General features: G+C 37.2%; 1 non-coding gene across 1 annotated transcript; it reads left to right on the forward strand.

Moving 5' to 3' along the window:
* The first annotated feature begins 3,102 nt into the window (after positions 1-3,102).
* On the forward strand, positions 3,103-4,071 carry LOC110928237. The gene is made up of 2 exons (XR_004888746.1): positions 3,103-3,182; positions 3,264-4,071. It is a non-coding gene; the product is annotated as an uncharacterized LOC110928237 (transcript).
* Positions 4,072-12,201: the final 8,130 nt, after the last annotated feature.

Below are 12,201 nucleotides of genomic sequence, written 5' to 3' on the forward strand. Positions count from 1 at the left end.
CTCAAAACCATTTTCCTTTTCATCAGCTTAGAATTAAAAACCCTAACACACGTTTAAGCTGTTGATACAATTATCAGGACTCAATGATACCCACCGTTACAATCAGATAAACCATACATGTTAATTTGTTTGTCTATAAGTTTGGTATGAGAAATTATGTTTAAAACCAATGTTACAATCAAATAATTTGAAATAAAAACAAATTTTAAAATAAATTAAGTTGTTATGGATTGTAAATAGGTGCATCACACAGCTTAAATAAGTAGATCGAGTCGTGATGATTATAATGAGTTTGGTATGAGAAATTATGTTTAAAACCATTCTATGTGCCGAAAAGGCACTTTGGTCATTTTAAAACACAATTTACGACCCTTTACAAAAACTCAGTTTATGATCTGTTTAATAACATCAAGAATTTATGTGCATACGTGTTAATTTATTTGTCTATGCCTTATGTGTTATTTATTTTCATTTTGAGCACGCACTTACTTAGTACGGTTATATTGTGTCACAAATGTCGCAGGTGCACGAGACTATCGAGATTCACGACTCCGAGAGTGAGCCTGAATTCGAGACCTCTCCGACCTCAGTATTGTCAGAGCTACCTCAGTATTGTCAGAGCTACCACACACTATCCCTCAGTCTGCTGCTGATATGACCAGTTTTACCTCACCATTGCTAGTCACCAATTCCACAGCCTTTTCTAGTCATATAGACACACGTTACACTCACACTAGTAACGGGTGGATTGATGACAATGATTCCACTGTTCCTTCCTCAGTCTCTGAGATTGGACAATCATCTGGCACGACACCGATAGTCGATGAGTTGAATAGGAGTATATCGATGATTAGAGGATCTTATGGAGTAGCGCTAGTAGTGGACGCCACTGTTATCACGACTCGACCTTTAGAGCCGCCAGTGGGTATCATCAGCTGATATGATATAGTCGTGAAGAGGATAAAACTCATCTTCAAGCTTGATCTACTACCTCACTGTTATCACGACTCGACCTTTAGAGCCGCTAGTAGTCGTTGCCATCAGGTAAATATAAAATAGGTGCATCACATAGCTTTTGCTTCAGGATCTGAAAAGCTTCTTCTTGTTTGGGTCCCCACTCAAAAGATTTATTCTATTGAGTTAAAGCTGTGAGGGGAACCACAATCTTGGAGAAGTTTGCGATAAAGCGGCGGTAATAACCCGCGAGACCCAAAAATGAACGAACTTCAGTAGGAGTAGTAGTTGTATCTCAATCCCTAATCGCACTGATTTTGGTGGGATCTACATGTATACCTTTTTAACCTTAATAATTTGCAAAAAGGGCATTTTAGTCAAAGTATGGCATATTAACGAAACTTGAACAAAAACTCAGAATATGATTATGATCGTGTAATATAACCCCAAAGGGTTATGCTACATTAAATTATGATCATAATGCAACCTTAAATCAGTAGTTAACTAATCTAAATCAGGTCAGAATCGAAAGTCAAAATAGAAGTCAAACTTCGCGACTTTCGGTTGCGAACCGACTTTAAAACTGGAATTGACGAGCCAAACATGTTTACACATGTTCTAATAATTATTACCAACTTGTTTAAGTGTTAAAACATAATTTAGAACACCTACATTATTAGATTATAACTTTATAAAATCTGACCCGTTTAACTTTTTAAAGCATTAAACTTTGACCTGTCAATTAACCAAGCAAACGTGATTTTCAGGAGGTGCCCTTTTGAGGGATTATCACCTACCAAATTACGATCACGTAGCCATGTTCGTCCCGAACAATGGCTGGACCATTAAGGTCTAAACCGAAAGTCAAAGCATTTATCGAAAATGTTTGACTTTTGGCTTTAAAAGCCAAATAAACGAAAAAAGAACTGAAAGGAGCACTTACTAGTGGTCCTTAGATGAAAATGCACTGAGTTTGGAAGTTCTTTTCAGTTAGAAACCTCTAGAGATGAGAGAAATGTGATTAACAAGAAGAGGTGCAAGTTTGCAAATGAAACAAGGACTCTATTTATAGTTATGGATGATTGAGTAGGAGGTTACAGGTGTTATGGAGAGTTGGGAGGTGAGGACAAATGTCTAGGAACGTGGCATAGCAGATTAGAGGCCTTCATTTCTATCTTATTCCGTACTAAAGTTGATCAAGTAATCAGCTCGAAGTTGTTAGCTACAGTAACGCTACATTGACATATGTACTAAAGTTGATCAAGTAATCAGCTCGAAGTTGTTAGCTACAGTAACGCTACATTGACATATTATTGTGTCACAATCCAATTATAAACAACCATGTCTCTTTTGGCTTTTTTATCTTCTAAAATTTCACCGTTACTCATGTATATTGGCTTCTATCAAACCCAATAAAATTAGATTTTTTTTTTCTAGAGGGCCATGAAAAGATAGTTAACAATAACGGAGGACAACCCATAAATTTATTTTTAGCAAATAGTATAAACATATTTTTCTATAAAATCAATCAAGACAAATATCATTACTTAATTAATATAGTTTGAATAAAAAAAAATTAAAATTATGGTAAGAAACACAGGAAATATATTTATATAATATGTTTCAAAAAAAAAAAAAAACATATAAGTACAAAAATAAGACTTCGTCGCTTCACATCCCTGCCTCTTGATTTAGTTTCCTCACCGGACAAAAAAATATTGTTACAACTATCGGTGCTATCGAAAAATTTACGGACATTCATTTTTTATAGTTTTAAATCGATTATAACACGTGTTAACATCCTTTTAGGTCTATCACAACCTGTTCTTTTTTAATTCTATTTCAGCTGCTATAGCGAGTGTCGATATCGTGCCCGATACCGTACCAATACGTTAACAAAAGGAACTGATACTGACCATTGTTCCGCCGCGTAGCGCGACAAATTTTACTAGTTTTTTAAATTTGTTGAAAAGTCAATGACGGTAAAATTAAAAGAAACAACTCCAAATTTAAAAGACTGTTTTAACCCAATCTAAACTTCTAACGAACTGAAGTTGGTCTAAGTCAGCACAGTTTCTCTATATATACATATGCATACATCTCTCATGATATGTATGTGAGCAACTTAACTATACAAATGGATCTATTCAGTCAGAAAGTCAAACGATCAGACCTCGAGAAAGGAGACCATGTCTATACATGGAGGAAGAGCATATACACTCACCATGGTCAGCAGCTCAATTAATTGGTTTCTATATATGTTTTTTTATTGACCCTTTGTGAAGCTTATTATTAATTTGCTTGTGCAGGAATCTTCATTGGAGAAGGCAAACTTATTCATCTTGTAAACCCAAAAGCAGATGGAATTCTTCATTTTTCAGCTACTTCTAGGATAAGCTCAAGTGGAAGAACTCCTTGCCCGACATCAAATTGTGGATCAGAAAAAGTAGCAGGGAGTGGAGTAAGAGTGTCTTGCATAGATTGTTTCAAAAAAAGGGCAAACTATACAGATTCAAATACGAAGCAAGTCGCGAGTTCCTTGTTGCCAAACTTAGAGGCGGAACATGCACCACCGCAAGATCAGATCGACCAGAAGAAGTTATACACCGGGCCACTTATCTGTATGAAAATGGGTACCTAGAGTATGATTTGATGAACAACAACTGTGAAGATTTTGCACTTTACTGTAAAACTGGTCTATGGAGCAATGATATAGGCTACCAAGGAAGGAGCAGCCAAGCAAATATGGTTCATCCAACTAAAAAAGAGGATAGAACTGAAAATCGTATGCAACGGTTCGCAACTGCTATTCCAAGATCTTGTTCGAAAAGAGAAAATAAAGATTTGGGCGTTCGCGAGGATGTTGTCAAAGTGCCTGTGGAGGAGTTATCCTCTTTTCTTTTCGCTCTTAGTTTTACATGATTATTGTGATCTTTCATTTCTGAGTTTTGGATGGGTTCCATTTCAGGTGGTAGTTAATTAAGAGCTTTCACCGATGATTGTATTGTGTGTGTGTGTGTGTGTGTGTTATGAATTAATTAAGTTGAATATGTGATTTCATTACTAATGATGTATAGATGGATAAATAGTGAAAATAAAAATATGGGTTTTCACTAACTTTAAACATGAATAATTCTATGTAATTACTATTAGTTAACGGGTCTACGTTCTAGTTGATAGAGTTTCGCAACAAACCAAAGTGTGTCTAAAACTAAGCTATAATGAATGTTATATCGATATTTGAAGTTGTGTATCTGAAATGATAAGGATGTGAAAAATCCACTCATGTTCATGTAAGCGATTTTTATTTTGTCTTGCTTGTGGTTAAAAAGTGGTTGCAAGTCGACTTTCCTGTTGCGTCTAATCCAATTTCTATGAGTCACTCACAATGCTAAGTCCAAAAATGGTTGATTGGAGCTATATTATAACTGTTTGGTTAGTGATTTGGAGACTCTGAAATGAGTCGATTCATAATAAAGATATAGCTGGTTAGATGGCTACAAAATCTACTCATTTCATGTGACTTTTATCAGCCCGTCTAGTCTCTTGCTAGTCGGGTCTTTAATTCAGTTAGCAGTGAAAAAAAAAAAAAGTCTATAGAAGATAGAACTTGTTCCACACAGGAGGATGTCAGAACCTTGGAGTGATATATAACTTAGAGCGGTCCTCAGAGATTAAAATGCAGGTTTGAGATGTTTGATTCATGAAAGTGCAAGTTTTGTTGGAAATTTTATTAAAAATGTGTTTTCACTTACGATGGACGTAAACATAAATAACTGTTATGTATGTGATTCGCAATGAACAAAGCATATCCAAAACAAAACAAAATGAATAAGATATCGATTCTCGAAATTATGTTTAAACAACCAAAGCTACGAAAATTTGGAATAAAAATGAATGGGTCTACATATTCACACACCTTATTCCCTATTTCCACACCCTTCTAGACGCCTCGTATAGCCCTATACGAGGCGTATAGGGTTGCTTTTCCCGACCAGCTTCTGCACCTCGTACAACGTCACATCAGTTACATCAGACGGGGAGTCTAGCCCTGTACGAGGGGTCAATACGAGGGTATTTAGACGCCTCGTATAGACCTATACGAGGCGTCTTGGACTTACCGATTTGACTATGATGAGACTATGTCTGACATGACTTAAAGGCATACTGGGAGTAAAGACCTATACGAGGCGTCTTTAGCTCACATAAAATGCAACCTACAGTGCGTTCTTGGTCCACATCCGAGCATTCAACAAACAAACACTCACATTTTGTTTCTTCTTTTATTTATTCCAAAGACTCTTGTTGTTTGTATTTGCGTTCTTATCATCCCGGAGTGTTGAAATGTCATCATATTGGGACGGCAACTATATCTTCGGGCAGTATTCTAGCGAAAAGTGGGGGCACGAAAGCGTTCCGGTAACAGTTATTAGCTTAAATGTTTTAATTACTTGTTGTTTTAGTTTATTATTTACTAATGATGATACGGTTGTCTATTTTGGAGGAGTCTGGCATTCCCGATTCTAATGAGCAAGAGGAGGTTGTGTCTAGTATACAAGGAAAACAAAACAACCCGTTTCTAGATTTGAACAAGCATCCTCCTGTTGATGAAACAGCCCCTGTAGATGACTCATACCATGCTAGTGGATACAGAAGAGACGGTGGATACGGAGGAGACGGTGGATACGGAGGAGACGGTGGATACGGAGGAGACGGTGGATACGGAGGAGACGGTGGATACGGAGGAGACCGTGGATACGGAGGAGACGGTGGATACGGAGGAAACAGTGGATATGGTGGATACGGTGGATACAGGGGATACGGTGGATACGTAGGAGACGGTGATCATCAGCAATTCATTTCCCCGGGCACTCCTTACGTTCATCAAAACAATTCGGACGTTGGAGGATATGGTGGTTATGGTGGATATGGTAGATATGGTGGTGAAGCACCTCCCATTCTGGACAGTCCGTACTTAAAAAAGACGGTATAAATTACTATTTTATTATTAATATTTTTATTATTATTATTTTATTATTATTATTTTATTATTATTATTATCATTATTATTATTATTATTATTATTATTATTATTGTCGATGTTACAGGTTTTCAACTCCTTAGATGAACTAAAGAAACGGATACAAGAAATAGCAAACGCGGATGGTTTCGTTATTGTCACCCGTCGATCAAAGAAAATCGGGGGAAGAACCGGGAGGGTATGGCTTGAATGTGATCGTGGTGGTGAGCACCAGAGTACAGCAACACTTAGAAAAGTTGGAAGCAAAAAAACCGGTTGCCCGTTTTACCTACTGGCTGTCCGAAACCACCCGTATGAAACCTGGGAGATAAAAGACGGAACAATTGAACATAACCACGAACTTTGTGAGGACCTGTCGGCCCACGCGTTTGTGCGAAGGTTTACTCCAAGCGAAATGAAACTGATCGAGCAGCTGACAGCTCAAAACATGGAGCCGCGCAAAATGATGACAATGACCGACTCCTAAGGGAAGGCCTAGATCTATTGGAAGAGCGGCGCGAGGCAGCCGCTATTAGCGAGGCAAAGTACAAGAAAACTCTGGAAAAATACTATAATCAGCGTGTGGCTCAGCATACTTTCAAGGAGGGCGAGTACGTCATGCGCGGTAATGAAGCCAGCAGAGCGGAACCCTCAGGCAAACTGGGACCCAACTGGGAAGGTCCCTATGTCATCCAGTAAGACTTAGGCAAAGGGGCCTACCGCTTATCTAGACTATATGGTACCGCGGTTCCACGTAGCTGGAACGCGGCCCAGTTGAAACCCCGCCCCTAACGGCGGGTCTAATTATTTTTCTTATAAGCAAGTGTAATTCATCTCCGACGATGTCTCTTTTCTAAGTATTGAGTTAATAAGAATTCTTTCCTTTTTTATTATTTTCTCTCATTACTTGCATAAACGACAAAATTTACCATCGCATCCATATTGCACTTTACGGTACAAACAATTACCATCGCATTTTAAACTCATATGGCCCATGGACAATTATGAAACACGCTTACGGAAGATTCTTTGAGTTATGTAACTTTACGTATTATATATTCACGACCGCTCACCAAAGATTCTATCCGAAATCAAGTGTATGTAATATATGAGAACTTAAGGTTTCGTAGGTATCAGCATTATATAATATAATCAACTTGTCATTACTGTTAAATTTTTAAAACTCAAATTAGTAAATCGAAATTGGTTTCAGTCAAATTTGACTGGTCAAAAGCAATTTGTTACTTTTATAATATAATGTTAATGTTAGCAACTTGCTAAGAGACCCTAGTCAACTCGATGGGTTTTATTCATTTGGATGGAGAAAAAACATCCATTTTGTTGATCAAGTCTATGCAAGTTAAACACTCAATTGGTTTTAAATTATACTAGCTATACGGATTTAAATGTTAACAAATTTATTTAGTTTGGATTTCAAATAATCCAAACTAGCTATGACCAATTGAGTGATGATAATTTATAGTTAAATTGTGACCAATGATGCTCCTAACTACACACTAATGATTAAATGACATACAGCATTGAACATTTTGATTTTGTGATCATATTAAATGTTAGACACACAACATTCTTTTGATCTTTTGTCAACTTCTCATTAGTGTTTGCTACATTCATCATAATTTATATTAAGTGATCTAGATCATGATACAAATCAACTGTATGTAATATACGGACTAAAGGTTTCGTTGGTATTAACATATATATAACATAATCAGATTGAGTACTTTTATATTTTATTAAACTACACTTGGATGCCCACTTGTAATTAGATGCAAACTTAACATTTAGAGATCATAAGCTTACGTGGACTGAATGATGGGTTGAAGTTGGTTTTAGTCCAATTTGACAGGCAAAGGACAATTTGTTAAATATACAATAGAGAAAATTACGATTTTGGCCCCTTTGATTATTTCACTTTAACTTTTTCAGTCTAAAACAATCTTTTGACATCCGAGCCACTAACGTCATGTTTTCTAACGCTTTTGCCCCCCATCACTAACCCAATCCATTTACTTAGTTAAAAACTGGTCATGTGCCCCTCACATGAGGGGTATTTATGTCAATTCACCTGTTACAACCATATCCACCCCATTTAATAAATAAATAAAAAAACCCCTTGATTATCTCCTATAACTCAACTACATTAAACACTCATCCTTTCCATCCTGGGTCACAATCAAAGTTCAGATTGCACATATGCGATTCACAGAGACATAACGAGAGAGAAAGAAAAGGAGACCAGAGACATGAAGAGATAGAGCAGCACAATCATTTCTTCCTCGCACGCCTACAACTACTCGGACGAAGGAGGGTGTTGTTGTGGAAGTTGTGACTACCAGTGACGGAGCAGTTATCTAGGGTTCATGACGGTGATCAGAGTTTCATTTGCTTTTGCCGGAACGCTATTAACAAGAATTGCATGAGCCGTTTTCTTTTTCTTTTGAAATTTAGTCTACATATTTAGTCAAATTTGTTGAGAAAAAGATTGTTGTTTGTTAATTTTATGTTACTTTGCTATATGGTTTTTTTTTGTGTAATATCTGGTGGAGTAAATTGCACGAAAAGTCTTTTATGTTTCCTCAAACTTGCAGGTTTCATCCTTAATGTTTAAAAATTGCTAGAAACATCATTTAACTTTATTTTTGTTGCTGGTTCAATCCTTTATGACTAACCACGTTACTTGAATCAGTTAAATTCCCTCACATGCATAACATGTGAGTGTAAACACCCAGAATTAAAAATCCTAACACACTTGACCCCCCCCCCCCAATCCCTTCATCATTCAAACATAACAAGGCTTCCCACAAACTGATCTAAGATAACTCGCGTACCATTGACGAATGTGACCACTAACCTCAACGCTCAATCCTCTGCACTTCGTCAACATTAACCTTCTCAACCCCAAGAATCAACAAACACTTGTCCAACACATCTCGCCGAACATGACAATACACTTGACAACACTCTTTCTCATAACCAGACCTAATCATCCTATCAGCAATCCCTTTCAGCTCCTTAATCACATCTGCATAAACTAAATCAACATAAACATCACTCCGAAGCTCAAACCTCTTTCATAACAATAACCACTACCTCCACAATCATATTCTCCATAACTACTCTCATAATCATCCTCAATTTCAATCTCGTTAACCGTAAACGGACCCAGACCCTTATAGATCGATCTGTACAGCCGATCTACATCAAACTGAAAAGTATTAGCATGATAAAACTCATCTTCAAGCTCGATCTACTACCTTACCGTTACAATCAGATTGAATATTTAGGTTTTCTATCAATTTTAACCATGTATGAGAACTATAAAGAATTTATGTGCATACGTGTTAATTTGTTTGTCTATGCCTTATGTGTTATTTATTTTCATTTTGAGCATGCACTTACTTAGTACGGTTATATTGTGTCATAGATGTTGCATGTGCACGAGACTATCGAGATTCACGACTCCGAGAGTGAGCCTGAATTCGAGACCTCTCCGACCTCAGTATTGCCAGAGCTACCACACACTATCTCTTAGTCTGCTGATATGACCGGTTTTACCTCGTCATATTTCACCGATTCCACAGCCTTTGCCAGTCAGATAGACACACATTACGCTCACACTAGTAACGGGTGGATTGATGACAATGATTCCACTGTTCCTTCCTCAGTCTCTAAGATTGGATAATCATCTGGCACGACACCGGTAGTCGATGAGTTGGACAGGAGTATATCGATGATTAGAGGATCTTATGGAGTAGCGCCAGTAGTGGACGCCACTGTTATCACGACTCGACCTTTAGAGCCGCCAGTGGGTATCATCAGCTTCGTGTACTCGAAGAGGATATTCCCAAGACTGCATTGCGCACACGATACGCCCACTAAGAGTTCACTGTCATGCCCTTCGGTTTGACGAATGCTCCTGCCATCTTCGTGGACTTGATGAATAGGGTTTGTAAACCTTATTTGGATAAGTTCATCATTGTTTTCATTGATGACATTTTGATCTATTCAAGAACCCGAGCTGACCATGAACAACATCTTCTTCTAACGATGGAACTCCTAAAGAAGGAACAACTCTTCGCGAAGTTCTCCAAGTGTGAATTTTGCCTTAAGGAAGTTCAATTCTTGGGATATACTATTTGAGATAAGGCACTTTCCTTTCTTTTTCCTCCTTATAATTTACACGTGTATATATAGACATATTAAAACATATATGAATACAATTACATAACCTTGAGAGCAGTTTACTACTTTAATTAACATAAATGCCCCTCATAAAGCCTTTAATAAAAAAAAACCCATTTGCATCTATGCTATCTTCATCTTCTTCATTTGAGTATCCTTTAAACCTAATTCAAACCTTCATGACTACAGCAAACAATCCGGCCGCCACCCCTATAATTTCAAAACTACTATTGTTTTCTAGTGGCGTCGCCCCTCGAACTACGATTCTATCTAATGCTTATCTCGTTATCAAGATTACTCCATAATTTTCCCAAGGAATTTCAATTGATGTTTAGTTTCGTCGACAGTTTGGTACATTGCACATTCATAGAACATAAGAACCTTCTATCCCAACATTTCACGGTCCACAATTGATGTTCAGTTAATATCCTCTTCAATTAGAAATTCAAAACCCATTTCCACCAAATAGAGTAAATTGAACAAAACGTCCTTTATCTTTCATAAAACTTGCAGGTTCCATCCTTAATGTTTAAAAGATGCTAAAAACATCATTTAAGTTTATTTTTGTTGTCGGTTCAATCCTTTACAACTAACCACGTTAATTGAATCAGTTAAATTCCTTCACATACATAATATGTGAGGGTAAACTCGTTATTTTAGTTGATTTTCTCATAAAACCCACAAAAAACACTCAAAACCATTTTCCTTTTCATCAGCTTAGAATTAAAAACCCTAACACACATTTAAGCTATTGATACAATTATCAGGACTCGATGATACCCACCGTTACAATTAGATAAACCATACATGTTAATTTGTTTGTCTATAAGTTTGGTATGAGAAATTATGTTTAAAACCACCGTTACAATCAAATAATTTGTAATAAAAACAAATTTTAAAATAAATTAAGTTGTTATGGATTGTAAATAGGTGCATCACACAACTTAAATAAGTAGATCGAGTCGTGATGATTATAATGAGTTTGGTACGAGAAATTATGTTTAAAACCATTCTATGTGCCGAAAAGGCACTTTGGTCATTTTAAAACATAATTTACGACCCTTTACGAAAACTCAGTTTATGATCAGTTTAATAACATCAAGAATTTATGTGCATACGTGTTAATTTGTTTGTCTATGCCTTATGTGTTTTTTATTTTCATTTTGAGCACGCACTTACTTAGTACAGTTATATTGTGTCACAAATGTCGCACGCGCACGAGACTATCGAGATTCACGACTCTGAGAGTGAGCCTGAATTCGAGACCTCTCCGACCTCAGTATTGTCAGAGCTACCACACACTATCTCTCAGTCTGCCGCTGATATGACCAGTTTCACCTCGCCATTGCCAGTCACCGATTCCACAGCCTTTTCTAGTCATATAGACACACGTTACACTCACACTAGTAACGGGTGGATTGATGACAATGATTCCATTGTTCCTTCCTCAGTCTCTGAGATTGGACAATCATCTGGCACGGCACCAGTAGTCGATGAGTTGAATAGGAGTATATTGATGATTAGAGGATCCTATGGAGTAGCGCTAGTAGTGGACGCCACTGTTATCACGACTCGACCTTTAGAGCCGCCAGTGGGTATCATCAGCTGATATGATATAGTCGTGAAGAGGATAAAACTCATCTTCAAGCTTGATCTACTACCTCACTGTTATCAAGACTCGACCTTTCGAGCCGTCAATAGTTGTTGCCATCAGGTAAATATAAAATAGGTGCATCACATAGCTTTTGCTTCAGGTTCTGAAAAGCTTCTTCTAGTTTGGGTCCCCACTCAAAAGATTTATTCTATTGAGTTAAGGCTGTGAGGGGAACCACAATCTTGGAGAAGTTTGCGTTAAAGCGGCGGTAATAACCCGTGAAACCCAAAAATGAACGAACTTCAGTAGGAGTAGTAGTTGTATCCCAATCCCTAATCGCACTGATTTTGGTGGGATCTACATGTATACCTTTTTAACCTTAATAATTTGCAAAAAGGGCATTTTAGTCAAAGTATGGCATATTAAC

The sequence above is a fragment of the Helianthus annuus genome, chromosome 3 (assembly GCF_002127325.2).
Source record: "Helianthus annuus cultivar XRQ/B chromosome 3, HanXRQr2.0-SUNRISE, whole genome shotgun sequence".
In the NCBI taxonomy this organism is placed as follows: Eukaryota; Viridiplantae; Streptophyta; class Magnoliopsida; order Asterales; family Asteraceae; genus Helianthus; species Helianthus annuus.